The sequence below is a fragment of the Trichosurus vulpecula genome, chromosome 7 (genome assembly GCF_011100635.1).
Source record: "Trichosurus vulpecula isolate mTriVul1 chromosome 7, mTriVul1.pri, whole genome shotgun sequence".
Classification (NCBI taxonomy): domain Eukaryota; kingdom Metazoa; phylum Chordata; class Mammalia; order Diprotodontia; family Phalangeridae; genus Trichosurus; species Trichosurus vulpecula.
In genome coordinates, this window is record NC_050579.1 from 165167062 (window position 1) to 165181087 (window position 14026).

The following is a 14026-nucleotide window of genomic DNA, read 5'->3' on the forward strand; positions in this document are numbered from 1 at the left end:
AAGAAATCTGTAGTCACATCTAGAAGGGCTTTGAATGCCAAATGGACAATTACAGTAAGGAGTGCATAACTCTTTAGTAGAGGAGTAACATGTTCAGGACTACTGTGTAAAATATCATTTAAGTAGTGGTATAAAGGATAGAGTAGAAAAGGGTGAATTCATAGGTAAGGAGACTAGTTAGGTGATCATTGTGGGCGAGATGCTTAGGATCAATTGGATCTTCAGTGGTAACTGCATGGGTCCAATATTCTCCTATTTCTGCTATACAGGACAAGGAAAGACAAAAGGGAAGGGAACAAACATTTATTGAGTGTTTACTTATTAAATGTCAGGCTCTTTGTTAAGCACTTTATAAATATCATCTTGCTTCATCCACACAACAACCTTGTGAGCTGGATGCAATTAATATCTCGGTTCTACAACTGAATAAACCAAGGTAGACAATGGTTAAGTGAGTTGTTCAGAGTCACGAAGCTAGTAAGTATCTGAAGCTGGGTTTGATTTAAGGTATTCCTGATTCCAAGTTCAAAGCTCTATCCAATGTACCACATAGTTGCTTCAAACATGTTTTACCTCTTACTAGAATGGTACCATTAAGGTTAAGTTCCTTATTTCCCTACTACTTATTCCTACTTCCCTGTACTGATGTTCCTACTTCCTTCTTAGGTAATTCAGAGAATAATCTCATTTAATTTAATTAAATTTAATTCTCTTTTCCCTCTGTTTCTCTTTGAAAGGGTTTTGCTTCTGACTAGCCACTCCCCCAATCTACCCTCCCTTCTATCACCCTTCTTATCCCCTCTTCTCTTGTCCCCTCCACCTTCTACTTTGCTGTAGGGTAAGATAAATTTCTATACCCAGGTCAATGTGTAAGACATTCCCTCTCTGAGACAATTCTGATGAGAGTGAAGTTCACTCACACCCCCTCACCTCTCTGCTTTTCCCCTCCACTGTGAAAGCTTTTGTCTCTTTTATATGAGATAATTTACCCAACCTCTCCCTTTCTCTTTCTCCCACTACATTCCTCCATCACCCCTTAATTTTATTTTTTAGATATAATCCTTTCATATTCAACTCACACCTATGCCCTTGGTCTATATATACTCATTCTAACCACCCTAATAATGGAAAGGTCTTATGAGTTACAAATATCATCTTCCCATGTAGGAATGTAAACAGTTTAACATTATTAGTCCTGTATGATAGCTTTTTCCTGTTTACCTCTTTATGTTTCTCTTCAGCTTTGTATGTGAAAGTCATTTTTTTATTAAGCTCTGGTCATTTCATAAAGCATACTTGTAAGTCCTCTATCTCACTGAATATTCATTTCTCCCACCTCTCCCCGAAGGACTATATTCAGTTCTAGTGGGTAGGTTATTCTTCGTTGTAATCCTAGCTCCTTTTCCCTCCAAAATATTATATTCCAAGTATTGAAATCATTTAATGTAGAAGTTGCTAAATGTTGGGTTATCGTATGGCTCTATGTTACTTGAATTGTCTGGCTGCTTGTAATATTTTCTCCTTGACCTGGGAACTCTGAAATTTGGCTATAATAATGATGGAAGCTTTCATTTTGGGATCTCTTTCAGGAGGTGATCAGTGGATTCTTTATTTTACCCTCTGGTTCTAGAATATCAGGGCAGTTTTCCTTGTCAATTTCATGAAAGATGATGTCTATGATCTTTTTTTATCCTGTCTTTCAGGTAGTCCAAAATTTTTTAAATTGTCTCTCCTGGATCTATTTTCCAGTTCAGTTATTTTTTCCAATGAGATATTTAACATTGTTTTCTTTTTCATTTTCCATTTTTGGATTTTCTTTTATTGTTTTTTTTTATTTCTCATAAAATCTTTAGCTTCCATTAGCTCCATTCTAATTGTTAAGGAATTGTTTTCTTCAGTGAGCTTTTGGACTTCCTGTTCCATTTGGCCATTTGCTTTTCCATTTGCTTTTTAACAAAATTTTTTTTCTTCATTTGCTTTTCCATTTGCTTTTTAACAATTTTTTTTTCTTCATTGGCTTTTTTGACCTCTTTTGCCATTTGGTTTGGTCTGTTTTTAAAGTGTTATTTTCTTCAGCATTTTTGGGATTCCCTTTACCAAGCAGTTGACTCATTTTTCATAATTTTCTTGCATCACTCTCATTTCTCTTCCCAATTCTCCTCTGCCTCTCTTTCCTAATTTTCAAAATCTTTTTTGATCTCTTTCATGGCCTGAGACCAATTTATATTTTTTTCTTGGAGGCTTGGCATGTAGGAGCTTTGACTTTGTTTACCTCTTCTGAGTGTGTTTTGATCATCCTTGTCACCATAGTAATTTTCTTTAGTCAGAGTTTTTTTTTCCTGTTGCTTTCTCATCTTCCCAGTCTATCATTTGATTTTTAACTCTCTGTGAAAGGAGGATGCTGCTTCCAGGGTGGAGGGTACAATATCCCATGCTTCATGGATCTTGTGCAGGTGTTTTCAGAGATATTTCTAGGACCTATAGGTTTTCAATTCTTCCGAGGTAGTATGATCTAAGGAGAGATGTTTACTCCTCTTTCTGGAATGTGCTCTGGTCTGTGAGTGACCACAAGCATTCTTTTATGCCTTGGAACTGTGAGGAGGGTCCCTCCTCCAGTGTGGCCCCAAGTTCTGCTATGCTAGTTTTCCTCCTCATCCTAAGACTACCAATCAGGACTGCAACCCCGATGAAAGTATTGGTAAAGCAACAGAGTCCTACCTCAGTGCTAGACTAAAGACCCCTGTAATCTCCTTCTGACTAGTAGTTCAACCCCCTTACTGTACATGGGCTGAGACCTCCGGAAGAAGCCACCACTGCTGCCACTATTGATTCAGTCACTCCCAAGGCCTGCTCCTAATTTGCTGTGGCTGGGTGTGCTGGTGCTGCCTATGTTGGATTGTGCTTCATTCTCACCTAGTAGAGACAGACCATTCCTGCTGACCTACTACGTTGTCTTTAGCATCTGTGGGCAAACAGGCCTGGAAACAGCAACCGATGCTTTGAGTCAGTTGCCCTGAGGCTGGCTCTGCGTTTGCTGGGGCATAGTCTATGCTGGTGCAGCCTGCTTTGTATGGCAATCCTCTCTTACCTTGATGAAGTAGACCTTTTCTCTTGATCTTTCAATTTGTCTTGGGCTAGATATTTGTTTCACTCTGTTTTTTTCTGGGCTCTGTCACTCTATAATTTGTTTAGAGTCATTTTTAAAGGTATTTGGAGGGCTTTGGGAGAGAGCTCAGGTGACTCACTGCCTTTACTCTGCCATCTTGGCTCTGCCTCTTTCCAATTATTTAGATCTGACTTTGTGTTAAAAGTGTTTAGCCATTGCATTCATATAGTTCCTGGGTTTGTCTTGGCAGGTAGACTTCCAAATATTTTATATTCTCTGCAGTTACTTTAAATGGAATTTCTTTCTATATCTTGCTGCTGGGTTTGGTTAGCAATATATGGAAATGCTATTGACTAATTGTATTAGGAGGGCAGAGTTTATAATCTCAAAGAGGATCATAAACATGTCTGAAACGTTCGGAACCGCCGGATATAAGAAACTCTCAAAGTAGAAGGCAGAAGAATCAAAACATTTATTTAGGCTCCACAGTAACCAACCCATGAACCAGCAACCCCATTTTGATATATTGATCAAAAGCTTCCAGGCCCAATAAGTACGCCTTGAAAGAGTAACCAGGAGGCTACAGAGAAGCATGATTGCGTAAAGCAAAATCATGTTTCCCCCTCTATGGTAATAAGATTACCCACTGGCCTGAAGTCTTTGTTCAGCTTTCTCCCGTAGGTCAGCTCTGCTACTGGCAGCTCCTGCTTCAGCTGTGGCTGTGTCTGTAACTGTCGCTGTAACTGTCGCTGTAACTGTCGCTGTAACTGTCGCTGGCTCCAACCGGAAAAGGAAAAGAAGATCTTCAAGCTGTCCTCTCCCCTCTTATAGAGTTTTTGACATCATCAAGCACCGCCTGAACGACCAGGGCCGATTGGTTCTTGACTTGGCCCCTCCCCCTAGCGTAGCCGTTAACACCTCCCCTCAGCCAGCCCCATGACTCATCACACAGGAAGTTGTCTGCTTCCTGGAATGCTCTTTGGGCTTCCTGCCCCGGAAGAGCAAGACACAGTGTCCAGAGGCTCAATGAGGTAAGCTGAGTCATTCAAAGAAAACAAAGGCCATTCTGGCTACACTCCACCCCTTGTTATAGGATACATAATCTAATCAGCCATGTATCCTAGAACATACATTGTGATCCAATTACAAAGGAAACTAAAACATATCATTCATTATAAAGCAAAACATATCATTTGGTGACATTCCTAAATATTGGTTTACGATTCAAATGTGATCCACCCCTAGATCCCAGCAAGATAATCTCTTCAACCAATTATCCCCAAAATAATTATTAATAATTCAAATGTCCACCCCTAAATCCTTGTATCCATTACATAGGATCAATAATATCATAACAATAAAACAACACAGCAAGGATAACACAAAATAAGTAAACAGAACACTATCATCATTTCCACCCCCCTTGAACGATTGGGGCTCAAAATCTTGGGGTGAGGGGTGAAGGTCTCATTTTCCATAGCTTCTTCATGCTGAAATTGGATGTAGAGATGGCCCTGCCCCCAAAAAGTCCCATTCCAGAGGTCATTTCTTTAACAATGGCAGGAATTCCAAGAATGCTACATGCTTAGGCAGTCACCGGAAAGTGCAGGGTGCTTAAGCCTGAAGGAAACAAAACTAGCAACAAGGTTAGCCAAAACAAAGGACAAAAAGAATAGACAAGTATGGACTATAATTCTTCAAATAAAATCATCTCAAGTTTGGTTGAGATTTCAGTTATGCAAAGATCCAACATCAGAGCCAAACTCAGGTGGGAAATGTTGCTTTTCAAAAGGAACATAATGAGGAAGCCAAGAGGATCCCACCCTAGATAGAGACTAAGATTGTCCTCCCATCCTTTCCCCAAATGTACAAGTTTTCATCCGTTAATCACACAAAGTTACCTTTCCTCTGAGTGGCTTATGGCATTTACCAGCATCAGCCATACCTGTGGAGTCTATGAATCTATTATTATAACCTATTCACGGTAAAATATATGGTTCAGGGGTACGATTTGGTAATTATTTTCCCCTGAATAGACAACTGTTACAGTGCTGTCCTTCCCATGGGCTATAACTTCTACAGCCTTTGGAATATCATCTGGCTTCCGTTTTACCCATACCTTAGCTCCTGACTTTATTCTATCAATGGAGCAAGACCCTTTTGCCCCTCTAGTAGTTATTTTGGGAGGAGGGTCAGTTTTCACAAAGGGTATTTTTTCACAGGGGATAATAATGACTTGAACCATCCTATCATTTCTACAAAATTGTACAGGTTTTTTACCCATATTCTGGAGTGTCACAACAATTTCTTTTTGATAATTAGAATCTATCACTCCAGCCAATACATGTATTCCTTGAGCCGCTAATCCTGGTTTAGGTAATATCCGTCCAAGATGATTCTTGGGGATTCTCATACATATTCCAGTAGGGGTTTTTCTTATCTCTTTCCTATTTAACCTAAAATTCTCTATACAATGTAAATCATATCCTGCTGAACCAGGTGTTCCTGGACTTGGTAGTGGGACATCTTCCCTCACAGTCCAAAATTCAATGTTTTGGATCTCACATGTTTGCTGTTCTCTGATCTGCAGATTTGGGGTCATCATTTTGGCTAGAGGTGTACTTCCCCCTAAGGGCCTATTATTCAAATTACGTAAGGCAACAGACAAATTATCCTTCCAATGTCGATATGAATTATTTGAGCTTAATTTTCTCAGCTGTTCTTTCAACAATCCATTCATTCTTTCAATTAGCCCAGATGCTTGTGGGTAATATGGAATATGATATATCCATTCTATATTATTCAACACACAATATCTTTTCACTTCTTTGCCCTTGAAATGTGACCCATTGTCACTTTGAATCTGCATTGGGGTTCCATAATATAAACTTACAATATCTAGAGTTTTACAGGTGTTTTTCTGAGTTGCGTCTTTATAAGGACAAGCCACTAGTACACCTGAATAGGTGTCAACACACGTACATACATATTTACATCCTTTATCCTGGGGTAGTGGGCCAATATAATCTATCTGCCAAATTTGGGCTGGAACTTTTCCCCTTGCTATTTCTCCAGTAACTATCCTAGGAAGAGTTCGTTCTTTTCTAATTGGCATATACAACACTCCTCTGTTATTTGTTTTAACAATGCATGAGAAATACTGATACCTCGATCCTGTGCCCATCGATGGGTGGCCTGGACCCCTAAATGGCCAGCAGTCTGGTGGACCCATCTTGCTAAGGCTGGGTCATCAGTTGGAGTCGGAGTAGGGACAATACATTCAGTAGCAATCTTTGCTAGTCGATCCGCATGTGCATTGTACTCACGTTCTGGTGTGGTCAGGGTTGCATGAGCATCAACATGAAAAACTGACAGATCTGTAACCAAAGACATGTCCCATATATTTTCCCATAACTCTTTACCCCAAACTTGTTTGCCATGAATCTCCCAATTCTGATTCCTCCATATAGGCATCCACGTAGCTAATCCATTAGCTACCGCCCACGAGTCAGTAAATATATGACACTGTCCTCCTTTCTCTGCTCTGATGGCCTGATGCACTGCCATCAGTTCAGCATATTGGCTACTTCCACCTATCCCAGAACTTTCCAGAGTTCTCCTTGTACAGGGGTTATAGGCTACTGCTTTCCAATGTCTCTTCTGTCCTAAATATTTTGCTGTCCCATCAGTAAACCAAGCATGTTTCTTCTGTTCTTCATTTAGTCCGTCATATCCATTATTCCATTTCACTAAGGATGGTACCATCTGTTGCCTAGATTCAAGGGGCTTTTCATTGCTCTCAGTATCAATGTTCGCCACAGATTCATGTAGAGCAGAAACTCCATTTTTGCCTGCTCTGGACCTATTCTGAATATACCACTTCCATTTGATTATGCTTGCCTCTTGTGCATGTCCAATTCTGTGAGAAGCTGGGGTACTCATTACCCAAGTCATAATTGGAATTCCAGGCCTTAATACCACTTCATGACCCAGAGTTAGTTGCTCAGTTTCTACTAAAGCCCAATATGCAGCTAACAGCTGCTTCTCAAAAGGTGTATATTGCACTCCAGATGAGGGCAGTTTCCTTGACCAAAAGCCTAAAGGTACACTTCGGCTTTGTTGTTTTTGCCACAGACTCCAATTTGCATAGTCATCTTGTACAGTCACTTGTAACTCCACTGGCCCATTTTGCATAGGCCATAAGTCTAGAGCTAATTGAATAGCAGCCTTTGCTTCCTCAAAAGCTCTACTTTGTTCAAGTCCCCAGTCAAATTCATATTTCTTTCTGGTGACTTTATACAAGGGTTTTAAAATCTGTCCCAAATGTGGGATGTGGTGTCTCCAATAACCAAACAGCCCTATGAACTTTTGGGCCTCTTTCTTATTGGTAGGGGTGGGAAAATCCTGGATTTTTTGTCGAGCTTGTGGGAGAATTTCTCGCAGTCCTCTATTCCACTGTATCCCCAAGAATTTTACAGTTTGAGCTGGCCCTTGAACCTTTGCGGGGTTGATTTCCCATCCTTTGCTTTTCATATGGTCAATTAATAATACTAAACTCTCCTCCACCTCCTTTATATTCTTTCCCTGTATCATGATGTCATCTATGTAATGTGTAAGCTGTACACCAGGTAACTTTAATTCATCCAAATGTTCAGCTACAATCCTGTGGCAAATAGTTGGGCTATGAATATATCCTTGCGGCAGGCGTGTAAATGTATACTGTCGGCCTTGCCAAGTAAAAGCAAACTGATTCCATTGCTTGGGGTCTATTGGGATTGTAAAGAAGGCATTGGCCAAATCAATAACTGCATACCAAGTCCCTTCACGTTTTTGTATTCTCTCTATTAAAGTAACCGTGTCTGGGACAGCAGCATACAAGGGAGGAGTCACTTTGTTCAGCTGTCTATAATCTACTGTCATCCTCCATGTTCCATCTGACTTTCGGACTGGCCAGACAGGGTTGTTCCATTGAGTAGTTGTAGGGACTAACACTCCTGCCTCAACACATTCTCTTATAGTGTTGGCAATTTCATCTTGCCCACCTGGCACACGATATTGCCTCAAAGTAATTATTTTAGAAGGTTCGGGCAAAGTGATTGGATCCATCTTGATTTTCCCCACTAAGACTGCATTAATGCCCATTTTCCTCACAGCAAATTGGTATTTCCCTTCGGGTAAATTTAAGGTCATACCCTTCAATATGTCTATTCCAATGATGTATTCGGGAATAGGCACAATAACCACACTATATTCTTTCTTGGGCAACTGTCCAATTTTCATCATTAATTTAACTTGCCTGGCTGATATTTCAGTCCCTCTTAGTCCTGTAATGGTAATAGGAGTTCCATGGCTGAACTTGTCTGGATTTCCATAAATAAGGGTGGCCTCGGCCCCAGTATCTATTAATGCCTCAGTTACCGTACTTGACCCGTTTTTCCAATATATGGTCAAGTTAATGTGAGGTCTACAATTCAGCCTGTGTATTTCCTTAATTTGGACTGGGGCTCGGCCTGTTCCCTAGTATTCCCTTTCATATGATTCACTTGGGTTTGAAGGTTCAACATCTGTAGTATTTGCGGGAGCAGTTCTTATTTCCCTATCTCTCCTGTTATCAAGGCCTTTATCTCTGTACATTCTATATAATTCATTGGTTGGAATTCCATCTATCATTTCAAAACCTACCCCTGCTCTCAATAAAGCAGTAAACATTTCTTTCCTTGTTACTCTCCTTTGGCGCCAAGTTTGCTGGTTATTCACCCTTCTCTCTCGAGGAGATCTATCCCTTCCCCAGTCACCTAAGTCATGTAACTGTAAAATCTTATTTATCACTGTTGTAAGACGGCTCCCTACTTCTCCAAGTAATAAATTCAAAATTAGTTGTTTATAAGCAGGGGGAGCTGTCCTAATTATTAAATTCCTATGAGGCAGTTCCATTGGATCATTGTAATATTTGTCTGCAGTTCCTATCATAATGGCAGTCTTCATTACCTCCTCCTTTAGTCTCATGATACAATCTCTAAGTGAATACCAGGGTCTGTGCTCAGTGGGCCACATAGAATCAGTAGCATATCTCTTATTGCATCCCACAGCGGCTAATGCCAACAGAGTAGTCCTGCTATCACCATCTCCTTGCTGATGATGTTCCCTAAAAGCTTGTTGAACTAGAGGATCATGGCTGATACCTATGAATCTCATGCAGTCTGTCCTATCTACTGATATTCCACTGGCCCCTTGATCACTGAGTCTTACCATCCAAGATATCAATGGTTCTCCTATTCTTTGGCTGAATCTACTCAAAATATCTGTGACCTCTTGCGGTGAGAAATCTTCCTGAATTTCCCTTGTAACTGAATCTTCACCTCGGGTTTCTGTCTTCCTCCTTTGTATGGGTCGAGCCCTTGTCTGATCATTTAACCATCTCCTATGCTCTGTGTGAGGCACATCCTGAACCCCAGTAGTGTTTTGTGCCTCAGCCCCTAACATTGTCTCATTCTCTCCCCACTCACTTCCTCTGCCACCATGGCTAGGACGAAGCAGGCAGTCAGGCTCTTTCTGGGCTGGGTTGAAATGCACTCTGGGCTTTTTTGGTCTCCTGTTGCTCTTAGCCACATTAATAGAAAAGTTCTCATTTGAGTCAGTTTGGTCTCCTGCTATCTGAGATTCCCCTTCTTCCTGTGGGGTAGGAGTGCCCCCATGTCTTTCACTTAATCTCAATCTTTCGTATACTAGCCGGTAGGCTGATAACACTATCCAGCTTTGCCTAGATAGTGATGCCCCTGACTTAATTCCAACTTCTCGCAAACACTTTTCCAAATCCCTAGGATCTCCTCTCCATAGCCTTGGTTCCCAGTTTTCACAGGGTCCAGCTTTTTTAGCCAATTCTTTTGCTAGGGAGGAATAAAATGGATCCTCCCATCCTGGGATATTCATCTCTTCCTCTGGAATTGTTCTGCTTCTAAATAGAGATCTTATACCTAGCGATCTCATCCTGGTCGCCAAATGTATTAAGAGGGCAGAGTTTATAATCTCAAAGAGGATCATAAACATGTCTGAAATGTTCGGAACCGCCGGATATAAGAAACTCTCAAAGTAGAAGGCAGAAGAATCAAAACATTTATTTAGGCTCCACAGTAACCAACCCATGAACCAGCAACCCCATTTTGATATATTGATCAAAAGCTTCCAGGCCCAATAAGTACGCCTTGAAAGAGTAACCAGGAGGCTACAGAGAAGCATGATTGCGTAAAGCAAAATCATGTTTCCCCCTCTATGGTAATAAGATTACCCACTGGCCTGAAGTCTTTGTTCAGCTTTCTCCCGTAGGTCAGCTCTGCTACTGGCAGCTCCTGCTTCAGCTGTGGCTGTGTCTGTAACTGTAGCTGTAACTGTCGCTGTAACTGTCGCTGGCTCCAACCGGAAAAGGAAAAGAAGATCTTCAAGCTGTCCTCTCCCCTCTTATAGAGTTTTTGACATCATCAAGCACCGCCTGAACGACCAGGGCCGATTGGTTCTTGACTTGGCCCCTCCCCCTAGCGTAGCCGTTAACACCTCCCCTCAGCCAGCCCCATGACTCATCACACAGGAAGTTGTCTGCTTCCTGGAATGCTCTTTGGGCTTCCTGCCCCGGAAGAGCAAGCCACAGTGTCCAGAGGCTCAATGAGGTAAGCTGAGTCATTCAAAGAAAACAAAGGCCATTCTGGCTACACTAATGTGAGTTTATTTTACATCCCCAAATGTTGCTAAAGTTAATTATTTCAAGTAATGTTTTATTTGATCCTTTAAGTATACCAATGAATCATTTGCAAAGAGTGATAGTTTTGTTTCCTCATTGCCTATTCTAATTCTTTCAATTTCCTTTTTTCCCTCTTATTGTTAAAGCTCACCTTCCTAGGACAACATTGAATAATAGTGGTGATAATGGGCATCCTTGTTTCACCCCTGATGTTCATGGGAAATCTTCTTGCTTATCCTCATTATATATAATGCTTGTTTATGTTTTAGATAGATGCTACTTAGCATTTTAAGGATAATTCCATCTGTTCTTATGTGTTTTTAATAGGAAAAAGGGGTGGTATATTTTTTCAAAAGCTTTTACTGCATCTATAGACATAATTATATGATTTCTGTCCGTTTTCATTGATATGGCGAATTTTACTGATATTTTCCTAAATACTGAACCAGCCCTGCATTCCTGGTGTAAATCCCACCTGGTCATAGTGTATTTTCCTTGTGAAAAGTTACTGTAATCATCTTGCTAGTATTTTATTCAAAATTTTTTGCAGCGATATTCATTAGGGGAATGGTCCACAAAATTCTTTCTCTTTTTTGGCTCTTCCTGGTTTATATATCAGCATCATATGTGTATCATAAATATAATTAAATAGGATTCTTTCTTTGCCTATTTTTCCATTGGCTCTCTCAATCTGCCCTCCCTTCTATCAGTCTCCATCCATTTTCTTCTGCCTATCTCCCCCTCACTTCTGCTTTTCCCTCTGTCTACCCCCTTCTCTTTCTTTCCCCCTTTGCCTCTGACTTCCTTAGAGGGTAAGATAAATTTCATGGCCAGCTCAGTGTGTATGTTATTCCTTCTTTTAGCTTAGTCTGATAATAGCAAAATGCGAACAATGCTCAAAACCCTCCTTTCTTTCCCTTTATTGTAAAAGGTCTTTTGTGCCTCTTTATGTAATGCAATTTATGCTTTTCTGCTTCTTCCTTTCCCCTTCACCCAGTACAATCTTTTTTTCCACCCCCTAATGTTTTTATATCATCACATCAAAATCAATTTATACCCAAACCTTCTGTCTATGTATACCATTTTAACTACCCTAATTAAGATACAGTTCCCAAGAGTTGCAAGCAGTATCATCCCATATATGGATGTAAACAGTAAAACCTAATTGAATGACATATTTTTTCTTTCCTTTTTATCTTTTTATGATTCTCTTGAGTCTTCTATTTAAAGATTGAATTTACTGTTCTGATACATTCTTTTCATCAGGAAAGTCTGAAAGTTCCCTATGACATGCAATAACCATCTTTCCCCCTGAAAAATTATGCTTACCCTTTCCCCCAGATGGCTCTGAAAGTGAAGAAGGAAGCAGTTACCCCTACTGCCCCCAAAAGAATCCACGTCCAAGGCCTTGAAGGCCAAGAAGCCAGTGGTGAAGGGTGTCCATAGCCACAAAAAGAAGATGTGAACATCCCCACCTTCCAGTGACCCAAGACATCAAAACTTTGAAGGCAGACCAAATACTTTTGGAAAAGTGCCCCTTTGAGAAACAAGTTTGATCACTATGCCATCATTAAGTTTCCCTTGACCATAGAGTTGGCTAGGAAGGAGACTGAGGACAACAACAGCCTCATCTTCATCGTGCACATCAAGGCCAACAAGGATCAGATCAAAGAGGTGGTAATGAAGCTGTATGACATCAACATAGCCAAGGTCAACACACTGATCCAGCCTGAGGGAGAGAAGAGGGCCTATGTCTGACTTGCTCCAAACTACAATGGTTTAGATTTTGACAACAAAATTGAAATCATCGAAACTGTGTAAAGCTATCCCTCTCCATCTATAATAAAAAAAAAGTTTTCTAGTAAAAAAAAGAAAGATTATGCTCAATTTTGCTGTGTACTTGACTCTTAATAGTAATCCACACTCATTTGCTTTCCAGAATATCATCTTCCAAGCCTTCTGCTCTAATTCTAATCTGATTCTTATGTAGAAGATCCTAAGTCCTGCATATTCTTGACTTGGTTTCAGAATATTTAATCTGTTTCTTTCTGGATGCTTGCACTATCCTCTCTTTGACTTGATAATTCTGGAATTTGGGTATGATATTTTTTGGAGTTTTCATTTTGGGATCTCTTTTAGGAGGTGATCAATGGATTCTTTCAGAGACTATTTTACCCTCTGCTTCTATGATATCAGGACAATTTTATTTGATATTTTTTGAAAGACGCTGTCTAGGATCTTTTTTTTTAATCATGAATTTCAGGTAGTCCAATAATTCTTAAATTAATCTCTCTTAGATCTATTTTCCAGGTCAGTTATTTTATTTTACATTTTCTTCTATTTTTTTCAGCCTTTTGATTATGTTTGACTGATTCTTGATGTCTCATAGAGTCATTTGTTTCCACTTGCTTGATTCTAATTTTTAAGAACTATTTTCTTTAATTATCTTTTTTACCTCCTTTTCATTTGGACAATTCTAATTTTAAAGGAGTTATTTTCTTCATTGATTTTTTTCCCTTTTGGCCAAATGTATGTTTTTATTAATAAGAAATTTATTCTTTTTTTGGTCTTTGCATTTCCTTTTTTAAAATAAAATTATTTTTCTTTATTTTTAGGTTACAACACTCAGTTCCACAAGTTTTGAGGTTCCAAATTTTATCTCCCTCCCACTCCCCCCCCAACTCCCGAAGACAGCATGCAATCCAACGTAGGTTCTACATACACCTTCATATTAAACTTATTTACATAATAGTCCAGTTCTAATGAGGAATTATAACCAATGGAATGAATCATGACAAAGAAGAAACAAAACCAAAAAAGAAGGAAAAAAAAGAGAGAGCAAAAGGTTTATCTCAATCTTCATTCAGACTCCATAATTCTTTCTCTGTATGTGCATTGCTTTTTCCATCATGAGTCTTTTGGAGCTGTCCTTGAACTTTGCATTGATGAGAGGAGTCAAGTCTATCAAACTTAGTCCTTACAGATAACGTGTGTCTGTAATTGTGTACAATGATCTCCTGGTTCTACTCCCCTCACTCAGCACCAGTTCATATACAAATGTATTTTTAAGGAATTATTTTATTTAGTTCAATTTTGTCTCTTTTTCCTTAAGCTTTTGACTCTTTTCTGCATATCTCTCATTTCTTTCCCCAATTTTCCTTCTATTTCTTTTATTTGCTTTTAAAATA